Genomic DNA, 23,355 nt, shown 5'->3' with positions numbered 1-23,355 from the left:
ATATGGCTGTGAAAACAAGTTTTAGTAAACACCTTGTCAAGCACCAGGAGGGAAATAGAAAATAACTAAGGTGAACAAACTGAAAGAGACAAACGGAAATCCCATTGGAAAGAAGAGCAGTACTGATTCAAAGTAGAGAAGTGAATCAAACATTAAAATAAAAGCAAAAAACTGCTTTTATTTTAATGTTAACTTTGCTTCTGTCTCCACAGATGCTGGGGGCCAACATCTCCACATCATGTCCACAGATGCTGCCAGACCTGAGTTTTTCCAGCATTTTGTTTTTATTTCAAATTCCCACATCCTCAGTATTTTTCTTTTATTAACATAATAATTAAAGGTTTATTTGCAGCTCATGAGAGAAAAAAAAGGATCAGAAGAAGGAATGAATGCAGCTCAATAGAGGTAATGTGGGAAGAGATGAGTTGGGTTGCAGCAAACACAAGAGATCAGAGGTCAAAATTGAGAAACATATTAGAGTTTCCCCAAGTCTGAAAGCAGTATTCGAGTCACAGACAAATGTCAGCTTCATAGAAAGCACTGAGGGTGAAAATCACGTTCAACATTAAAAAAAAACATAGGAAAATTCTCTCACGTAGCAGTGTTAGACAGACTATGTTCATTCTCCTGGAGCAGACAGCCATATCAATGATGAGGAAACCATTGAACAAACCCCCATGGGCTATACAGATAGCAATCAGCAGTGCTGCCTGCCCCTGGAAAAACAATACAGTCTCCTTAGTGCTTCTTGAGGTGGCACTGCCTAAACAAATATTTCCCCTCAAGTGTTTTTGGCAATGCAAAAAAATGTGAGGTGAAAAAATGTGAGAAAACAGGAATGTGAATAGCTGAAAAATAAAAGGTGGCACAGTCAGAAACGAGAGATGATCAATGTTGATGGGACTTGAAAGACATGAAGAAGCTTTTCACAATTTAAAGATTTGCCTGACCACAATTTCCATGAGAATGTTTAGGGTGATCCAAGTACTCAAGAGCAAGATTTCAGTTCACCATTTTAGCATCATCCTGATCCCATCCCAAAAATTCTTTATTGAGTCAAAGGGAAAACAAAATAAATATCAAGCCTGTGTAAGAGACGACAGAGAGGAGGAGAATTGTTTTCCCCTCAGAGGGCTGCGAATCTTTGGAACATTCTTCCTCAAAAGGTGGTGGAAGCAGAGTCCTTGAATAGATTTATACCAGAGGTTGATATATTCTTGATAAGCAAAGGGAGTGAAAGATTCAAGAGTAGGTAGGAATGTGGAGTTGATGTTCACAATCAGATCAGCCATAATCTTATTGAATGGCGGAATAGGTTTGAGGGGCTGAGTGACCTACTCCTGCTCATACGTATGTACTAAAATGTTGAAAGTAATCAATTCTTCTGGGTTCAATTACATTTTAGTTCTTCATTTTTAAGATTTCTGGTACGCCCAGAGCAGAGCCCATACATGCTCTCAGCAGGCACATCAATCATTGTAGGGCAGCACAGTGGTTGGCACTGCTGTCTTACAGCTCGAGGGACCCGGGTTCAATTCCGGCCTTGGTTGACTGTGTGGAATTTGCACGTTTCCCTGGTCTGTGTGGGTTTCCTCCGGGTACTCCGGTTTCCTCCCCTAGGTTAGTGGGACTACAAAACAATTGAATCTTGTGTACAAAAATGAAATGTAGGCTGGAATTCTCCAGCCATTCAGGCCCCACTGCCAGCAAGAATGGAGAATTTGGCACTCAGCAAAATCATCCTGATCCCATCCCGTTGGCAGTGGGAATGGAGCAGGCAGCAACAACAGCTTGCATTTGTATAACGCCTTTAATTAGTAAAACATCACAAGGCACTTAATAGGAAGTTTAACACTGAGCCAGATGAGGTATTGGGACAGGGTTTAAGCAGCAAGAGAAAAGAGGAGAAAGAATTACACAGACAGACAAATTCAGGGAGAAAACTTTAGAGCTTAGGGCCTAGGTAACAGAAAGCATGGTCTTCAATCCTGGAATGACTAAAATCAGGGATGCACAAAAGGTTAGAACTAGATAAATGGCAATTATTCAGAGGGTTGTAAGGATGTAAAATGGTACATGGGGAATTTGAAAACAAGAATAAGAAGTTTATAATCAAAATGTAGCCCGACTGAGAGTCAGTATAGATCAGTGAGCATAGGGATGATGGGTGAACAGGACATGATATGAATTAGGATATGGACAGCAGAGTTTTGAATAAACTGAAGTTCATGGATGATGGGAGGTTGGCCAGACAAGTATTGGAATAGTTAAATCTAAGGAACATTGAGAGTTTCAAAGGTAGATAAACTGATCAGATTGGAGATGGACAATGTTACAGAGGTGAAAGCAAGTGGTCTTGGTGATGGTGCAGAGATATTGCCTGAAGCTCATCTCAGGGGCAAGATTGCCATTAGCCTCATTCAACTTCAACCAGTGACCAGATAGAGGGAAAGATCAGAAATAGCTTTAGACTTTGTGATATTTGTTGGAGGAAATGTTTGTTTATCCAGTCAGACAGACAACATGACAAATCAGACAATGCGGAGGGTTCAAAAGAAAGGTGGCCATGAGGGTATCATCATTGTACATGTGCAAACTTCTATCATGTTTTGAAATGGTATTATCAAGGGGAAGTCAGTAGATAAGAAATAGTCGGAGGCCAAATATAGATACTTGGATGACTCCAGGAGTAACAGCGCAAAAGTGGAAAGAAAGTTCATGGCAGACTATCCTCTGGATATGACTGAACAGATTTGAATGGGATCAGGTGAATGCAGTGCCACCTAGCAGAATGACAGAGAAGTGTTGGAGAAGAATGTGGTGGTAAACCATGGCAAGGGCTGCAGTCAAAGTAGCACAAAAAGGGATATTTTACATATTGTGTAATTTGTGACTTTGGTCTGGTCTGTTTTGGTATTGTGGCAGGGGTGGAAACCTGATTGAGAGGTTCAAACATAGAGCTGTGAGAATAATGGGTATGGATTTAGGGGGCAACAATTTATTCAAGGACTTGGAAAGGAAAGGGATGTTGGAAATGGGCTAGTTTTCAAGGACGGATGATCAAGGGATGTTTTTGAGAGGAGGAGAGATGATAGCAGATTGAAGGGAAGGGGACAGTACCTATGGAAAGGGAACCATCAGCTAACATGGGAGCCAGTAATTGAAGTTGAATGCTCAGCAGTTTAGTAGAAACAGGGTGGAGGGAGCAGGGGTGGATCTCACAGACAAGATGAGCTCAGGGAATGCTTGGAGGTGAGATAAGCGAATAGGCAGAGGATGTGTTTGACATGAAGAAAGAACAGAGCAGGTGAGAGATCATAGCCTTGAGAACTCCTGAGTTAGTGGAAAGAATCAGCCATCAACTATAGACCAAATAGAACACTTTGTGAGGAAACTAGATAGCCACAAACAATAGTTAGTGGGAGACCATGTGACAGTGATTTATTTAGAAGAACATAATGCCAGACCCTGTCACAGACTTCAAAGGTACCAAAGCAATGACAAATGATTCATAAAAATGTTTAACTGCTAAGTTCCAGAGGCACAAAACAGGTAATTAGTTTCTCGATAGACTGGCAAAACCCAGAGGCTCAGAAATTCTTTGAACTCTCCTGGTAAGAGTCTCAACTTTTCTTGGGTGTAGGTAGGTGGGAATAACTAGTCAGACAGAAGTATCTTTATTTCTGAATTTTTAGACCTAAGCTAGAATTATTCAAACTGGCTGTCTTAGACAAACCTGCAGTCTGAATTGAGCCAAATGCTTGCTTCTGATATTTTATGCACTTGAGAAGATTCACCCAAAGGACTACCAGCATAATAGTTAAAAGAACCAGAGGGAGCTGAGAAGATTTTATTTTCGATGGGGTGAGTTGTTACAAACTGGAATGCATGGCCTGAAAGGTTGGAGAATGCAGATTCACTATCAACTTTCAGAATGGAATTGAATATATGCTTAAAAAAAATAATAATCTCAGGGCTTCAAGAGTGGAGAATGGGAATAATTGGACAGCTCAACTAGCTGGCACAGGAATGATGAGCTGACCGATCACCTTCTGTGCTGCATCATTCTAGACAGTCTTTGAATGCAATGCAAATTACATCATCATTGGCGAGGCATTGTGAATCTTTAAGTTGACATATATTTGAGACCTGTATGCTACTGGTCAATTGTGAAATAAAACTCATTAATAATCACTCTGGTGTGTCACTAGTCATTCACACACTTTAATTTGTGTTATTTGTCAAAGACAAAATCCGTCAGTAAGAGCTAAAGGTCACAATTTTAAACAAAATGTATTGCAATAAGCATTACCCAAGAGTGTAATTCAATGCTGTAATCTAATTTTTGGAGTTCAAATTCTTAAAAATTTCTCTCCTGTCCTGTCACATTATTTGAACCCCAGATTAAATGCAACCTTACAATTAACTGAATAGATTTAAATTGAACTGAAAATTACTTTTGCATGGATAAATGTAAACTTTAATTAATTGTGCATGTAATGAAGGGTCGTTGGTTGCAACAATTTCACAGGGTTATTTATAGGTGAATATGAAATTGTTTTCAATAAGGATACTCGGTTTCAAAGGGTTGTTGTTAACATCAAGCAATGTGGCTTGCACATTTTCAGCATTTGCAAAATTAAGATTTTCAGGCTAATTTTATGTTGCATTGAAGTCCAAAAGCTTATTATATGCATTGTTTCATATTATGATACTGTCTCTCAGCCGATCAAAGCATGAATCTTTCCTCTAACCAGTCCCTCCACTTTGTTCTGATATACATAATTTGTGTTGAATTATGGAATATTTTGGGCTTTGGGTTTGTTATATATTTGCTGGTTTGCTGCATTTTTTAATATATCTGATTTCTTCTGGAGACTCCACTAGTTCTAAATCTACAACAGATTTACAGTATTTCTAGTATCTCAGGGCACTTACAAGACCACTATTCCCATGGTCTCAGCCAAAACCCAGATCTGTTTCTAGAACCTTCAGCATGATGTCGTTACTTAATTCTCACAGTTAGCTCCACTCACAGACTTTAGTAATTAACTTCAGTGAATTTAGATCAATGAATAGACAAACACAATTAAACACAGATCAATCAAACTACTGAACATAACAGGGATCTGTGCACCAAGACTTATGTTAACACCACTAACATTTAACACATGTAAAATAGTAGCAATTTGAATTAAAATTTTAACTGTATGCCTTTCTAATACATTGCTTGTTAAAATTAACTAGTTCCAACTGTTAGAAAAAGATTACATTGCGGCACTTGGGGCTAGACTTGAAGCAAGGACACTTTCTATCTTTTATACCGCATAGTACATCCTAAGTGGCCAGCCATTAACAATATACGTAATTAGGATTAATAAAAATGCTACAATTAAAGCATTTTAAAAAACAACTATAGGCATCATACTCGCTACATATGATATGACTACTTTAAAGGAAAAAACTTATTTGGCTGCCTTCTACTGCTACATGGTTTATGCTGCAACAATCTTTTGCAATAGACTATATATTTAGATGTAGATTATATATAACTGAACTGAACATTGGAGCTATGAAACATTTTAGGAATTCTTCTGTCTTAACTCCAGTTATACCTACATTTTCACTCCTACTGGTGTAGAAGTGGATGTTCCTAGCCTCTCAGCACATCTACTAATTTTGCTCCTTGAAAACCTAATATGGAGTGTTCATTAGAATTCAGGAGCATAAAGCTATGACTTCACTGAGCTTCAGATTCCCATCAACCAGATGTCAGTGTGGGTTATGGGGTTAGGCTGATGAAGGATGGCAAGGTTCTTTAAAATGTTACCACCTTTAAGAAGGGCTTATAGGCAGCCAGGCCCTTGTGGCTGCTGATTTGATGTCTCCCAAGCTTGATGCAACTCAAATTTCCTGCCAATTTTGAAGTTCATGGTCTAGCTAGGGAGGGGCCTGTATCTAGAGTCCCCCAACTCCTAAAACATGTGAATGACCAAAGGTTGAAAGGCAAAGATAGCTTTAGCTTCTCACAGACACAGCATTCCACACCATGTCTGTCAGCCATCACAGAGCACCCACAGTGGAAAATTTACAATCATCTCTTTAAAGAACAAATTTTCAATTTCTAATAGTTTCACCTAATTATGGTCACTTCACATTTCAATTTCTGTCTGTTTAGAAAAATCAAAGAATTGCAGAATTGTTACAGCGCAGAAAGAGGCCATTTGGCCCATCATATCTGCACTATGACTCAATGCCATTTCCCTGTACATTCAAATAATCATCTAATGCCCTCTTGAATGTCTCGATTGAACCTGTTTCCACCACCCAGAAGAAAAAAAAAGTAATAGCGGGGAAATAAGAATGCTGGTCCAAACTATCTTGTATACTTTAAAATGGAACACCAGTAAAAATTGGGAACTTAGAATACAGGTCCAAAGTATTCCTCCTGCTCTCCCTCCAACCCCCCAAACACACACAATCGGGCACACTTTCAAGCAGAGCATCCCAGACCCAAATGACTCACTGTATGAAAAACTATTTTTCTCATGTCATGTGCTTCTTTTGCAAGTCACTTTAAATCTAAATCTATGCCCTCTCATTCTTCATTATTTTACGGAGGGAACAATTTCTCCCTTTGTGCTCTGTTCAGCCTCATGAGTTTGAACATTTCTATCAAACCCCCTCTTACTCTTTGCCTCTCCAAGGAGAACAGTCTCAGCTTTTTCAATCTATCCTCATAACTGAGATTTCTCATCCCTGGAACCATTCTTGTCAACCTCTTCTGCATTCTCTCCAATGTGTTCACATCTTTCCTATAGTGTGACGCCCAGAACTGTACACGATACTCCAGCTGAGGTCTAACTAGTGCCTTATGTGCAGTTGTAATGAATGCTGGACTGAAAATTGGGATGGGGTATGGTATTTGCATAGAGGAGTCATGAATTTGGATGATACAAGGGAACTAAATTGATATACATGGTTATAAATGGTTGAAATGATAAGATTCCTAAAACTGCCTAGGTTAGTGGGCATATCTAATGATGTTCATTCTCAACTCTCCCACATTCAGGCTCTGTGACCACTCCAGCAAATGAGGATGTTTTTCATTATTCAAGGAAGATACATTTCCAGCTGTTATTGATGTAAATAAAAATGCTTGAGAGAGCAAAAATGTGACTTCCCGTTTACATTTGCAACGTCCTTTTTACTAGTCATAATGATGAAGGAAAATATACACAAACATCACAGAATAAAATAAACGACAAGTCAAGATTTTAAATAACAGTTGGCCAAAATGGAGTATAAACAGAGAGGGTAAGATCTCTTTACATTTTAACTATCCTTGCATCCCCCAAAACCGCTTCCACCTTGAACCTGCCTACTTTTTTTACAGGGAGTAGGAATTAAAATTGACCTTCATATTTCCATGACATGCTATGTGATTAATGTTTGTCACAGCCTTTAATCAGGGCATAGATGCAAGAACAAACATTGGCAGATCTAGTTTTCAACACTCCTGTAAATGTGCTGACATACATATCCCTGAAACAACAGGCTATTTCCTTGCAGCGTAACAAGTACAAAGATAATGTTTACTATGTTGATTATTCAGTGCTAATGAGAGGAGAAATTCTCATTTCTACCAGCAACAGGGAAGCATATTAACTCTAAATTGCAATATCCAGTTCACCAAACATACTGGAGTAAGGAGCATCTCATTAAAGAGACTGTCAGTTAAAAACAAGTTGTAAAAACAAAATACAATCTAATGATGCTGGTGTGATTATTGTTACAAACCGAATATTTGAGTGTCACTTTTTCTTTAACCATGTAAATATTCTTTTTCTCACTCTCCTTATCCACGACTGGTATAAATGTCATTCTGTGATTATCCTACTTGAAATGCATGCCGAGAACCTCCATCCTCGTTCATGGCTGAGATTCTCCATGGGGCTGGAAGTGAATGGAGTTTTGGTTGGAACGCCAATTTTTTGTTCTCACTTGCAGCGGGTGGCCATGGACGGGATCAGAGAATCCCGCCTGTAGTATTGTGTGTTTTTTTGTGCTATCACATCCCCCTTGCTCTCAAAACCAACATCCAGTTTCCAAGCTGGGAACTATTTGTGCCACAGATAAGATCATTTGCTGTAACAACAGATCAAGTTAGCATTAGCTGCACAACTTCCCAATTTGGAATCCCTTCCTTTTGATGGGCTCAAGAAATATGATTTTGGAACAACACATATATTCACTGGATACCATGAATGAGTATAACATTAAACAGTTGCTTTGTTTAGTTCTAATACTCTCAGGTAATTTTTCCAATCAGTTTCCTTTTCTCTACCTTTAAAAAAAAAATGAGTTCATAATCTAAGAAAGACCAAATTCAGTTAATTATAAAAGAGGGGTAGGAGATGGCTTATTTTAATTTTGAAAGACTCAGGGGGTGATCTTACCGGCTCATCACACATCGATTGGTGTGGCGAGCTGAATAGATCAGCCGAGAGGTGGAAAATTGGGTTCGCGCCCAATATTTCACTTCTCACGATGTAAGCTGATTGTAATATTCATTACTTAATTTAAATGTAATGAGCGAGTCCAGGATGCAATTGTCTGGGCTCACTTGCCCTTACCTGCCCTCATCAGTTGAGGTCCTCATTAGTGAGAATCATGTATGGTCCCCAAACATGATGGCCTTGCTGGTGGGAACAGAGGCCATTTAAGCCCCCGGGTGGTCAGCAGCAGGGACGGGCAATCCCCCTTGGGCAATGCCAGCCTGGCATTGTCTGGGAGTGGAAGGAGCCTATAAGGCACAATGAGCAATCGGCAATGGATCCCAATGTCTGTGGGGGGGAAGTGATAGGAGATCTCCCAGTACACTGTATGTACACAGTGTACTGGGAGATCAGGGCACCTGTGCAATGATACCCCTAGAGCTCAGCAGCCGGCTTCCCGGTGAGATTAGGCTCCATACCCCCTCCCCTGCTGGCGAGAATTGCATTGTGGCTTTTCTTTTTGAGTGTCGTAAGATTTCATTTTTCAACTTGCTGAAAAAATGAGTCTGAAACTATTCCCTTTTCTCGCTCATTCAGTACTTAGAATATTTTTCATTATAGTTTTTTTAATAAAATGCAAAGATTTCTTTTTAACTGAATACTTTAGGACTGGATTGTAATTCTTTGATATAACATGTTCTGGCCATTTCACCAGAATGCACTGTCATTCATTTTCTTGGATTAAATTCCGAATCCCTTATCTTCCATTTCACATTGCTGCAACTAAAATCTCCTAAATAGTTATTTAGCTCAACATCGATTAATGCTGTTTCTAATATGCACAAGTCCAGTAAAATATCTCCTACAAGCCCAAACACAGAAAACCCAGTTTTATAAGCTGATGACTAAACAATAGTGAAGAGATAAACCATTACATTTCACCACTGAAAATATTCATTACTGGATTGTGAATGCATAGAAACATACATAGAAAATTAAAGCAGGCGTAGGCCATTCAGCCCTTCCACCATTCATTATGAACATCAAATTCAATACCCTGATCCTGCCTTTCCCCCCCATCTCCCTTGATTCCTTTAGCCCCAAGAGTTATATCTAATTCCTTCTTCAAATCAATGCCTGATACAAAAAAATTTGTTCTCATTAACTCAACATTGCATACCAAATGTATCATTGGGAATGATACCCTGGAAAATAAACTGAGTGTCATTGGTTAGTTACAACAAGTAGATTGTTTTAGCTGACAATCTGTGAATCAAAACATAATTAACTATTATGACACAGCGTGGCTGTAAGATTGAAATTTAAAAGAACTGAGACAATTTAAATCATTTTAATCTTCCAAAAGTATCGACATTACCACATGAAAACAGGTTTGCCCGAATACGTACAGATGTGATGGCAAGTGCAGTAGTGCAACATTACACTCAAGCCAGGTTGAGAGATCCGAGATGTAGGCTGACAGACAGAGATTGCCTTAAGTAAGTTGAAAGACACGGAATCCCAGTAAAGAGAGAATTGAAGCGACAGAAATGGTGACAGGATATAGCATGAAATCAGGAACATCAACAATATGGAGAAGACAGTACAGTAATCAGAGCATTCAGAAAGGCAATATTGGGCCAATGAAGGCATACCTCCATTTTATGTTTGTACTGAAATAACTAAAACAAACCAACAGAACAATATCTGCAAATAAACATTTCTTTGTACAAACACACCAATTATTTAAAGACTATGGGCAGGATTTTCTGGCCACGCTCACCCCAAGGCCAGAAATTCACGCCCGAGGTCAACGGACCTTTACATGGGCCACTCCTGCTCGTTACGATTCCTGTGGCGGGCAGGACAGGAAAATTCCACCCTCCGAGTGAATTGCTATATCTTAATTTTTAGATTCTTTGTGAGTTTAAGATTTTGAAGCACCGTTTTACGAGTTCAAACTTTATTTAAATCTACTGTACTTTTAGAATTTTTTGTTGGTTGATCATTACGTTTTTGGTTCATAAAATAAATTCATACAAAGTGCATAATTATTCATTACAAAAGGGAATACGAATTAACAATTTTATACGTAAACAAATCCGGTGTTCCTTTTAATCTACTCAAGGCTACTTCTTTAATGTGTTCAGTATAGAATCACTTTCATCATCTTTGAGCATAAATTCAAGAAATGGCACAAAATAAATTGTCAAATCTGTTACTACGAGGTTTTTTGTTGTAAATTAGAAATACTGTGTATCTAATAATGACACATGCATCAGTGAAAGATTAAACCAGACTCCATTTTTCAGCCCAATATTTCTTAATGACTAGAACAACTACAGGAACTATTTCAGCAACTTGTGAATCAAGATTTGTGAGATATTAATAGTGATGAAAGGCAACTAATGAAGTTCACTTACGAAAGAGATATTAGCATAGAGCCAAGGAGAATATTTTTCAAGTTGTGGTGAACCATCGTTGGTTACCACTGTGGGTTATTCCTATGTTACTGTTGGGTTAGGGTGTTGCCACTGTGGGGGTTGTATAATGTTGTTGGGTTAGGGTGTTTACCTGTGGTAGATGTTGTTATGGCACATCCCGGTCGGGCCCCGCCTCCTGGGGAGAGGTATAAGACCCTCTGCTCAGGCGGGACCCCTCCAGTCTGAATTGGTGTACTCGTGTTAGTTAGTTCCATTGTTTGCTAATAAAAGCCTTCAATAGCTGAAGCCTTGTACCTTGTGCTTGATTGTCGCGCATCAATTTTATTAGCAAACATAAAACTCTCGACAGTAAAGGGAGTATGGAACAAATATTAAAACCAGAGCGTCTGACGCTGGACCCACGTGCGGTCGGTGCCGCTAACACCTTCGACCACTGGTGGAAGTGTTTCGAAGACTACTTGGCAGCCTCTGCAGCTGTTACTACAGACGACGACAAACTCCAGGTCCTCCACGCGAGGGTAAGCGACACGGTCTATCTTGCGATTCGTGCGGCCACCACTTACCCGAGGGCCATCGAGCTCTTGAAGAAACGATACACGAGACCACCCAACGAGATCCACGCTCGTTACCTCCTCGCTACACGATGTCGGCAGTCGGGCGAAACCATGGAGGACTACGCCAATGAGCTCTTGCAGCTTGCCAGGGGCTGCGACTGCAAGGATGTGTCGGCAGAGCAATATATGTACGACCTCGCCCGAGATGCGTTCGTAGCAGGGGTAGGGTCCTCGTACATCCGGCTTAAGCTATTAGAGAAAGGGAACCTCAACTTGACCCAAGCGATGGAGATGGCTGAGATGCTGGAGGCAGCGTCGAAAAGCTTGGCTCTGTACCCCGAAGACCACGTGGAGACAACGTGGCAGGAGCAAGCACAAATCCCTCCTCGCCCCACGGGCTCGCGCTCCCATATCGATCCGACGACGGCGGCAGCTCCAGGCGGCCAGCGATGCTATTTTTGCGGCGGAGCCAAGCATCCACGGCAACAGTGTCCTGCAAAAACGGCGATCTGCAGTCAGTGTGGTAAAAAGGGGCACTATGCTAAAGTTTGCAGGTCGAAGCCCAAAAACGGCAGTGCAGCCTGTGACCCTCCAGAGCGGAGACAATCTCCTTCGGCGTCGCAGTACCCATGAGGTCCGACCACGTGCGAACCCAGGACGACGCCATTGTGGCTGACGGAGGAGGAGGAAGACCACCAGGAGTCGCTACGCTTGGCGCCCTCACCCACGTGCGATTCATGGGGGCAGCCATCATGGTCAACGACGACTAGGAGCGACCAGCAGGGGTCCTCAGTGTCAACCTCAGCTGCATGCAGTGACGCCCAGGGGCCAACGGTGGCGTCGATCTCTCTGGACCAGACAAAGCATCACAGGCTTGATAATTCCATGATGAACATCAAGGTAAATGGTCGTACTGTGTATGGTCTGTTTGACAGTGGGAGCACCGAGAGTTTTATTCACCCTGACACTGCAAAAAGGTGTGGACTCCGGGTTCTACCTGCCAAACAGACAATTTCCATGGCATCACGGTCCCGGTCTGTACCGATCCAAGGACGTTGTATGGTAACCCTAGAGGTGCAGGGCACAATGTACGAGCGATACAGGCTCCTTGTGTTACCGCACCTTTGTGCGCCAATTCTCCTCGGACTAAACTTTATGGTCCACATGAAGAGTGTGATCCTACAGTACGGTGGGCCACTCCCTTCACTGGCAGTAGGGAATCAGCCGCAGCCTCCAAATTGCCCAAAGCGCCCCGCATGCAATCTCTCCACACTAAAAATCACCACACCTTCTTTATTTAAGAATCTGGTACCAGGCTGCAAGCCCATCGCTACTAAGAGTAGGCGTTACAGCGCTGAAGACCGGATCTTTATCAGATCTGAGGTCCAGCGGCTCCTCAAAGAAGGGATCATACAGGCCAGTGCTAGTCCGTGGAGAGCGCAGGTCGTGGTGGTTAAAAGCGGGAACAAACCTCGGATGGTCATCGACTACAGTCAGACCATTAACCGTTATACGCAGCTGGATGCGTATCCTCTCCCGCGCGTATCTGATATGGTCAATCAGATTGCGCAGTACCGGGTGTTCTCTACCATAGACCTTAAGTCCGCCTACCATCAACTCCCCATCCGCCCAGAGGACCGACAATACACGGCTTTTGAGGCGGATGGTCGTCTATACCAGTTTCTTAGGGTTCCATTTGGTGTCACCAATGGGGTCTCGGTCTTCCAGCGTGCTATGGACCGAATGGTGGACCAGAACGGGTTGCGGGCTACCTTCCCGTACCTGGATAACGTCACCATCTGCGGCCATGACCAGCAGGACCATGACACGAATCTCCAAAACTTTCTGCGCACTGCATCTCGCCTGAATCTGACCTATAACAGGGAGAAGTGCGTATTCCGTACGCGCAGGTTAGCTATCCTTGGATACGTGGTGGAAAACGGGGTCATCGGCCCTGATCCCGACCGTATGCGCCCCCTTACTGAACTTCCCTTGCCCGCTAGCACAAAAGCACTGAGGAGTTGCCTCGGCTTCTTTTCGTATTATGCGCAGTGGGTCCCCAACTACGCGGACAAAGCCCGTCCGCTCATCAAGTCCACGACCTTCCCACTCACGCCGGAGGCCCAATTGGCCTTCAAGGCTTTGAAAAGCGACATTGCAAAAGCCACGATGCACGCGGTGGATGAATCCATCCCTTTTCAGGTGGAAAGTGATGCATCTGATTTCGCCTTGGCCGCCACACTAAACCAGGCAGGCAGGCCCGTCGTGTTTCTTTCCCGCACCCTTCAAGGCCCCGAAATTCGGCACTCAGCGGTGGAGAAGGAGGCTCAGGCCATTGTGAAGGCCATCAGACACTGGCGCCATTACCTGGCGGGGAAGCGGTTCACCCTGATCACGGATCAACGATCCGTGGCGTTTATGTTCAGTAACACGCAGAGGGGCAAGATCAAGAATGACAAGATCTTGCGGTGGAGAATTGAGCTCTCCACCTATAATTACGATATTATGTATCGTCCAGGGAAACTCAATGAGCCCTCGGATGCCCTCTTGCGCGGAACATGCGCCATCATGCAGGAGGACCGCTTGAAGGCCCTCCACAATGACCTGTGCCATCCTGGAGTCACCCGACTCTACCACTTCGTAAAAGCCCGCAACCTGCCCTACTCGGTGGAGGATGTCAGGTCAGTAACAAGAAGCTGTCGGATTTGCGCGGAATGCAAACCGCACTTTTATCGATCGGACCGGGCACAATTGGTCAAGGCCACTCGCCCATTCGAGAGGCTGAGTGTGGATTTTAAGGGCCCCCTTCCCTCAACGGACCGGAATGTCTATTTTCTCAATATAATAGATGAATACTCCCGGTTCCCGTTTGTTGTCCCCTGTGCGGACACGTCGACTGCCACAGTGATTAAGGCATTCAGTGATCTTTTTACCCTGTTCGGGTACCCCTGCTACATACATAGCGACAGGGGCTCGTCGTTCATGAGTAACGACTTGAGGCAATTCCTGCTCTCATACGGGATTGCCTCTAGTAGAACCACGAGCTACAACCCTAGGGGTAACGGACAGGTGGAGAGGGAGAATGCTACAGTCTGGAAGGCTGTCCTACTGGCGCTGAAGTCCAGGGGCCTTCCAGTCTCCCGTTGGCAGGAGGTCCTTCCAAATGCGCTTCATTCCATTCGCTCCCTCCTGTGTACGGCAACCAATGCTACTCCCCACGAGAGGATGTTCTCATTCCCTCAGAAGTCGTCCTCGGGGATCTCCTTACCAGCCTGGTTGACGTACCCAGGACCCGTCCTTCTGCGGCGACATGTGAGGGCCCGCAAATCCGACCCCTTGGTCGAACCGGTCCAACTCCTCCACGCCAACCCTCAGTATGCCTATGTGGCATATCCTGACGGGCGAGAGGACACAGTCTCGATTCGAGACCTGGCGCCCGCAGGGGACGTAGCAACTCCTGTCGCTCCCATACCCCCTGTCACGAATTCCCTATCACTTATTTCTTCCCCAGACGTGGCGCGGTCAGCACCGGGACCAGTGCATAACAGTTATACTCCCATGTACAGCTTGCCTGAGACTCGGAGATCGGCACCACCACAGAAGGTTCCAGGATCCCCTGCACCATCGCCTCACCAGGGTCAACCGGCCCGGGAGTCCTCGAGGGGACAGCCGGACGCTGTTTTGGAGAGAACGCCACCGCAAGCACCTGCTCCGGTGTCGCAACCGGTGTTGAGGAGATCACAGCGACGGTGCGGTCCTCCAGACCGTCTGGACTTGTGAATTTTGTATATATGTGACCTGTTTTCGCACCCCGCCGGCCTTTGTTTTTAAAGGAGGGGTGAATGTGGTGAACCATCGTTGGTTACCACTGTGGGTTATTCCTATGTTACTGTTGGGTTAGGGTGTTGCCACTGTGGGGGTTGTATAATGTTGTTGGGTTAGGGTGTTTACCTGTGTAGATGTTGTTATGGCACATCCCGGTCGGGCCCCGCCTCCTGGGGAGAGGTATAAGACCCTCTGCTCAGGTGGGACCCCTCCAGTCTGAATTGGTTACTCGTGTTAGTTAGTTCCATTGTTTGCTAATAAAAGCCTTCAATAGCTGAAGCCTTGTACCTTGTGCTTGATTGTCGCGCATCACAAGTCATATGGGGAAGCACCATACAATTCCCTCTTCAGTGTAAAGGCAATGGAACTCCAGTTCTTCTATCCATAACATTTGACAAACACTTCATTCTTCCTGTGAAATATTGTTTCACCGATGGCACTTACTTTTAATTATCCTCAGAATTTCAGACCATGTCCCATCATTTTGTTTGAATGAATACCTGAGCCCTCACTCCTCCAGAGCAGAATCAAATCACAAAAGTGCAAATAGAAATATGTATTGCAAAGAAGAGACGTCTGAACTGCTCGAGTGTCATGCTAGAGGTTACAGTTATCAGCATTGCTTCTGAAAAATATTAGCTATGTCAGTCAGAGATTTTCTGAATAAAAATGCATTCTCTGTTCTACAAATGTTTTACTATGAGCCAGTTATGCCAGCTGTGATAGGTTGACTGATTGCATTGTACAAATTAGCCAATGTGGATGATCAAAATCCATTTCAATTATATCTAAAAAGTAGCCACAGTGGAATTAATAACATTGGCATAAATGAAATCAAAGTCTCATCGGTTGACTAAAAGAGGCTCAAATAAATTCTTCAGAACAGATGAGATTTATCCCAAGCTAAAAAAGAAATTTATGAGACATTAGCAGTTATTATGAAGGCGTCAATAAAGGTAGACTGTATTCAGATCAATGGTGTACCCATGTTCAAAAAGGATGGACCAAGCAGAGAGATGTAAATAAATGGAAGCAATCGTGAGCTGTAAACTTGAGGATTATCTGCATAATAATAACTTCATAAACAGCAGTTACAACAGCTTTGTAGAAATAATTCCCCAAGACTAGCTGTTGGAGTTGGTTCCACTGGAGCAGGGCTTTGATGCTGGTAAACACAGCTTCATGGAGAACGTTAGCATTCGTCTGGCGGTCCTTGCATTTGATCTCCAGAATTCAATAGAATACCCACAGAGGTCTACCATGTCGGTGGATATCAGCTCAAGTCACAACTCCACCAGTTCATTGCATCTGGGACGGAGATGCTTCCCCCGGGATCTCAAGAACATAATAAGAACATAAGAACATAAGAAATAGGAGCAGGAGTAGGCCATCTAGCCCCTCAAGCCTGCTCCGCCATTCAATAAGATCATAGCTGATCTGATAGTGGGTTCAGTTCCACTTACCCGCCCGCTCCCCAAAACCCTTAATTCCCTTAATGGTTAAAAATCTATCTGTGACTTAAACACATTTAACGAGGTAACCTCTACTGCTTCATTGGGCAGAGAATTCCAAAGATTCACTACCCTCTGGGAGAAGAAGTTCCTCCTCAACTCCGTTCTAAATTGACTCCCCCGTATTATGAGGCTATGCCCCCTAGTTCTTGTTTCCATTGTAAGTGGAAATAACCTCGCTGCTTCTACCCTGTCTAGCCCCTTCATTATCTTATATGTCTCTATAAGATCTTCCCTCAACCTTCTAAACTCCAATGAGTACAGGCCCAGTCTACTCAATCTCTCCTCATAAGCTAACCCCCTCATCTCCAGAATCAACCTGGTGAACCTTCTCTGTACCCCCTCCAAAGCTAATATATCCTTTCTTAAATAAGGGGACCAAAATTGTACACTTTACTCTAGGTGTGGCCTCACCAGTACCCTGTACAGTTGCAGCATGACCTCCCTGCTTTTATACTCCATCCCTCTTTGCGATAAAGGCCAACATTCCATTTGCCTTCTTGATTACCTGCTGCACCTGCAAACTGAGTTTTTGTGATTCATGCACAAGGACCCCCAGGTCCCTCTGCACAGTAGCATGTTGTAATTTTTCACCTTTTAAATAATAGTCCATTTTACTATTATTCCTTCCAAAGTGGATAATGTGAAGAATGTGAGCGTCATTACTATCTACAAGAAGGGGAACAAATTGAATGTGAAAACTGAAGGGGATTTCCCTCTGTCCATTGTGGATAAGATCCTGGTCCGAATTCTACTGAACCACCTTTGCCCCGTCACTGAGGAGATCCTCCCAGAAATCCAGTGTGGTTTCCAACCATCATGGGATGCTGCGGACATTGTCTTTGTGTCTAGGCAGATCAGGAAAAATGTCAGGAGCAAAACCAAGAATTGTCCCTCACCTTCATCGACCTGACCAAGGTGGTTGATTCTTTGAATTGTGAAACTCTTTGGATTGTTCTCCAACACCATGGCTTCCTGTTGAACTGGGTCACCATCCTGAGACTCCTGTATGACAATATGGTGACCATTGTCCTGGGTGGAGGATCCAAAGCTTACTCCTTTCACCTCCGCACTGGGGTTAAACAAAGTTGTGTGATTGCCCCATCTTGTTTATCATTTATATGACATCATCCACCTGATCTGAGATGACCTACCACCCAGTGTCAGCATCAGTATTGCCTGGTCAGGAAACTTTTCAACTTGGGTCGCTTCCAGGCAAAAACAAAATTGACTACCATGGACATCCACAACCTGAGTTTGCAGATGTCTGCTGTGTGATGGCTCACTCTGTACAGGACATGCAAAGGATGCTTGACCTCTTCAACACCTCCTATAAGAGGCTTGGCCTGTTTTTAAACATTGCCCAAGATGAAGGTTCTTCACCAACCTTCCCCAGGCTTTACAGTATGTGCAGCACTTCCCATTTCTCAGCAACCACTTCTCCAATGGACTACCATCAATGAGGGAGTCCAGCACCAAGCCAACTGTGCCAATGCTGCCTTCTTCAAGTTGTGCCAATGTGTCTTTTGACAACAGGGACCTTTGGAAGTCAACAAGGGTCCTGGTTTATAAGGCTGTTGTGTTGACCACCCACCTCTACTTTAGCAAAATCTAGAAGCTCAATTAACACCACATAATGATAATCTGCACAGTAACTGATGGCTTCAGCAGCAACTTGCTTTAAGGACATGCTGTCAGCTTTTCGAAGATGGTGTAAGTGCCTGCGTTCTTGCCCAATCACCACAATCAGTGCAAAGTGGCCAGTCACCGTGCGACTCTGGTAAGCCAACTGGATTCTTCATTCGTGATGACAGCCTGCCACCGGTCCCCAACGTGGGGCCGACAAAATTCAGCCCAATGTGCGCATTTGTTTCAAAAAGCAAATGAAAAGCTTGATTTTATAATTACAGATGAAATAAATCATACTTGCAAACAATGAAGAAACCAAAATAAAACCACTGAAGTTCAAAACATGCGAATTGAATGAGTAATTTGTGTCGAGCAAGGAATTTTAATTATTGAGCTTTTTATTTAAACCTAAAGAATTAAGATAGTTAAGAGAAATATTTTCATTTCATAGCTTGACAAGGTGAAAACGTTGCTTGGATTTCATTGCACATTTGTTGAAAAGCTGAAGCTAATTAGATTATATCCTAATTCAACTGCCACAAGATAAAGCTACCAGGCTTTTCACTGAAAAAAAATTTCTAAAATAAATGTAAAAATCATCTTTACTTTATGAGATGTAGAAATATTTTATGTATTTTGTTAATTACGTGGCTATGGCGAGACTACACCTTGTACCCTTCATTCGTCCATACAGTTAACTAATAGGTTTGGCAGAGATAAATAAACAAATCAAAGCAAAACTAACGGGAATGAACTTTTCTTTTTATGTTGATGTTTTTTTCAAGTGTTTAAGATCAAAATACAGATTGAAGACTTCCTAACTTAGGCGAGGACTTCGAGTTTTTTAAAGTTAAAGTTTATTTGCCTCACAAGTAGGCTAACATTAACACTGCAATAAAGTTATTGTGAAAATCCCCTTGTCGCCACACACTCTGGCGCCTGTTCGGGTTCACTGAGGGAGAATGTTGCATGGCCAATGCACTTAACCAGCACATCTTTCAGACTGTGGGAGGAAACCGGAGCACCTGGTGGAAATCCATGCAGACATGAGAAGAACGTGCAGACTCCACACGACAGTAACCCAAGCTGGGAATGGAACCCGGGTCCCTGGTGCTGTGATGCAGCAGTACTAACCACTGTGCCACCATCCACACATTGAAATAATATATTGAAATGACTCAGAATCTCTTTATAAAAAGGTGAGATCAGCAGGAATCATAGAGAATTGGTTATATATTCCTTCTGTCCTGTATGATTCTAAGAAATTGGATTTGAAGGGAACAGATGCTGAGGGGATGAAATACTGTATCAAAAATTGGCAGAATTTTTAAAAAGTGAAAGGAAATTGAAATATTTTAAGCAAATATAGATTATAAATCAGAGGCAGTTTGCCCCAGAAGTGAGCCAAGAGCAGTGGTTGAAAGCCATGGAAGGCATTAAGGAAAAAGAAACAACATAGAGAACTTTAAAACACTGGGAAGGAACAGGTTAGGCAGAAAGGCAGGGAAAGGACAAGAACTGTATCATTAACACTAAGTAATCATAAGGGAAGTACAAGTATTCATTATTTAAAACATGCTCTAATAGTGCATTTTCATTTTAGGGCGGCAACAGCATTTCCTTCTTTTTTGGTTTTGTTGATTTATTGCACTTTGCTAGTTTTTTTTAACTAAGTAGCCACTTTGCTCGTCTCTGCCATTGGCCCCGCTGCTCTCTCCCACTCGCTTCTTTCCCCTCCCAACCCATTTGCTGCTTCCCTCCCCCTACCCTCCCTTTCGCCTCTTCCCTCCACTGAACACCTCACTTGCTGCTTACCTCCCCTGACATTCCCAGACTGAGCAGGAGGGTTGGGAAAGGGACACGGTGAGCAGGAGAGTTGGTGGAGGGAGGTGCAAGGTTGGGAGACAAGCAGAAAGCAGCAGGCCAGTAGAAAAAGAGTTAGTAAGTTAGTAAGACAATTTTTGGGCCAGTTATGTTCAGGGCAGCCAATTGATTAACGTAAGCAGGTCAGGAATGTAATCCACTCTTATTATATGCTTTCTTATGGGAAAGTAATTTTCAGTTAGCGAGACATTTGTTAGAATACATTAGGAATACTAAATGGAGTGTTGCTGTATAGCAGAAAACATGAAGGAAAAATAGCAACCCATTGCTTAACTATATCAAGAACTAGTAAAGGGAACAGTGAGATATTGGGTCATTCACCAGTGACACTGAAAGCTGGAGTGTGATAATGGGGAAATGACAATTACTAAATCATGTATGTCTTTTTCTAATATGAAAAGTGGAGAAACACTTGTGTTGACGTAGGAATATAAGGGACTGAGTATCACATTGTTACCATTACAGAGAAAGACTTACTGAAAAGTCTCAGATAGCTTTCAAAGATCAATTTCAATTGCAAAACATCGTAATGTATTTTAAAGCAACGAATAAAGGAAAGAGTTGAATCCTGAAATGACAAACTTCAGAGCTTACCTTGTTTGTAGTGTAAGTAGCTAAGATGATGACAAGTGAAAGCAAAAGAGGTCGCAGAGAAGAACAGCATCTGCTCAGAGAGATTTGTCATGGTTTCAGAATGAATTCACGTCTGACTATTATTCTTTGAGGAGTTACAGGTGTGAAGCACGAAGGTGCAGCACTGGATGTCATTTGCTTAGATTTCAGAAAAGCATCTGATATTGAACCATGCAATAAATAAATTCTCAAGGAGTATGCCCATAGAATTAATAGCAAATGACAGGCTGGTTTGAGACAGCAATAGGTGGTAACATGTAAAGTGGAAGATGGATGCTATAGAGATCCGCAAGTGACTTAGAAGGGGAATATTCTTCATGAAGTCCAAGTTTTTGAGGTGATGCTGAACTAGGAATAATGGTTCATGGAGGTAACCAACATGCACTAAACTAATTGTTATAATCCAGGTCAGAAACTCCAAGGTATTTTATGAAGTTAGCCTATACCGTAAGTTTTGCAATTTGAATTTGGTTATTGTAAGCATGAGGTTTCACTTCAGCTATGATTCAAGTGACCCACTAGGGAGCTTTTATCAAACAAATTTTATTTAAGAATACAGTTAACACATAGAAAGAAAATTAGCAATATCTTTTACCAATGAGAAACAGGAAAAAAAAATAATATTGTATACATCTTAGCAACTAAATACTCTGTTCCAATACAACAAACATCCTTATAAACACACATCTATCCCAGGTTTAAAACAGAAAACAAAAATGTTCACGTGATGCTGGATTTTGCAAGCTCTGCAACACCTGTTGTGAATTAGTCTTCTGGATAGAGAATTGAAACTCTGATTTCCCAACCCTATAACTTCCAGCAGTCTTCAAGGTAGAGATAGAGCCACTGTTGGCCTCTAGTTTTCCCAAGCAAACCACTTCAAGAGACAGAGACACTCTAGTTGCCAGCCAGCCAGTCATCCACCAACAGCTAAATTTCCAATACCAGGGAGAGTCACAGAAACACTGTTATCAGTCTGGATTCCACACAGCTTCCAACTAAAAACAGCCAGCAACCAAAACAAAGTAAAGAACTCTTGGGAGAGGGAAAAACAAAACTGTCCCACCTGACCTGTCAATGAATCTTCCCACAACACTTCAAAAGGCTGTAAAACTCCAAGAAAGGGCATTAGGCTCAGATTAAAAATCAACAAAATGCAATTTAAACCACGTAAGCAGCAATGAAAAAGGATATCTAAGCAGACAGCTCAGTGCCTGCATATAACTGCAGAAAACATGATTGAAAAATACACTTCTGAAAGATACAGTAGTGTCATACAATAAGGATTGGGACAGAATAGCCATGACAATAGGTAGAAGAAACAGAAATGGAAATTACAGATTAATGATGTGAAGCACTTAGTGAAGCAGGTAATTGGTGGTTAGTTCACAAAAACCATCAATTCCTTGTTTGCTATCAGTGAACAATACAGATAAAATGCTGGCATGGCTGTCCTAAAACAGTAGTGTCTGGAAAAATGGAGGATTGGGAGGAAAACGGTTAAGCAAACTTAAAAATTTTCATCGGTGGAGAGATTTTGGATCAAGCGGATTGTTGGACACAAGATTTGAGAAACAAAGGATATAGTTTAAGGGTGTCAAAAAATAGCAGAAATGTTTGGCAATTTTATTAGTAAGCAGCTAATCAAGTGGTTGAACAGATTGCCAACATGTTTGGTGGATTGCATGTGAATTTAAATAAGGTCTGGATGAAGTCCTGTTACGAAAGTGGGGCGTGATTCTCCAAAAAAAAAGAACAGTGCTGCCATGTATTCCACCCCCGCCACCCCCTCACCCGCCCTGCCAAGTGAACAACATTCCGTAATGGGGTCTCCAAACACCCTGCGGTCTTCAGTCCCCAACCTTGCCAGAGCCAACCTGGTACTGCTCTCTCGCACTCCGACATCTCCAACCAGACAATGCCAATCTTTCAGTGCCAGATTGGCAATGCCAGAGTGCCAGGGGGCAGTGCCAAGGAATTGTATAGCCATGTCCCTGACCACGAGGTGCTACAAAGGCTTCCGGGCCTCCCCCACCCACCCCAGCATGGTCAGCACATCTGTCCAGAGATTTGTACACTGGCTGCAACAAGGTTCTCCAGTGCTGGCACCCTGTTTAGGGCAGAAGTAGTTCTGAAATTTCAGCTTTAAAAAAATAGGGTTAACCTGAGCACCTGCCCTTGCAGAGATGAAGATAATCTCCCTCAGAAAAATACTGTAGTCAGAAAGCATCTGCTCCCCTCTTAACCAGTTCCGATGAAAGGGGTTTCCCTTTCTCCCTCAAAGGAGAATGTACTTCATAGTTAATGGACCATGAAAGAGTTTGTGCAAATAAACAACCCCGCTACCTGCTTTGAAGTAGCCTGGACCTGTCAATTA

At 42.6% G+C, this 23,355-nt stretch overlaps 1 protein-coding gene across 1 annotated transcript in view; it reads left to right on the top strand.

The window, feature by feature from the left end:
* The window catches only part of otofa (otoferlin a), a 379,834-nt gene that overhangs the window by 116,376 nt on the left and 240,103 nt on the right, over positions 1–23,355 (top strand). The gene's annotated exons all lie outside the window — the stretch shown is intronic.

Source organism: Mustelus asterias, chromosome 5 (genome assembly GCF_964213995.1).
Source record: "Mustelus asterias chromosome 5, sMusAst1.hap1.1, whole genome shotgun sequence".
NCBI lineage: Eukaryota > Metazoa > Chordata > Chondrichthyes > Carcharhiniformes > Triakidae > Mustelus > Mustelus asterias.
Note: the sequence above shows the minus strand (reverse complement) of the source record. Positions and strands in the feature narration are given on the sequence as shown.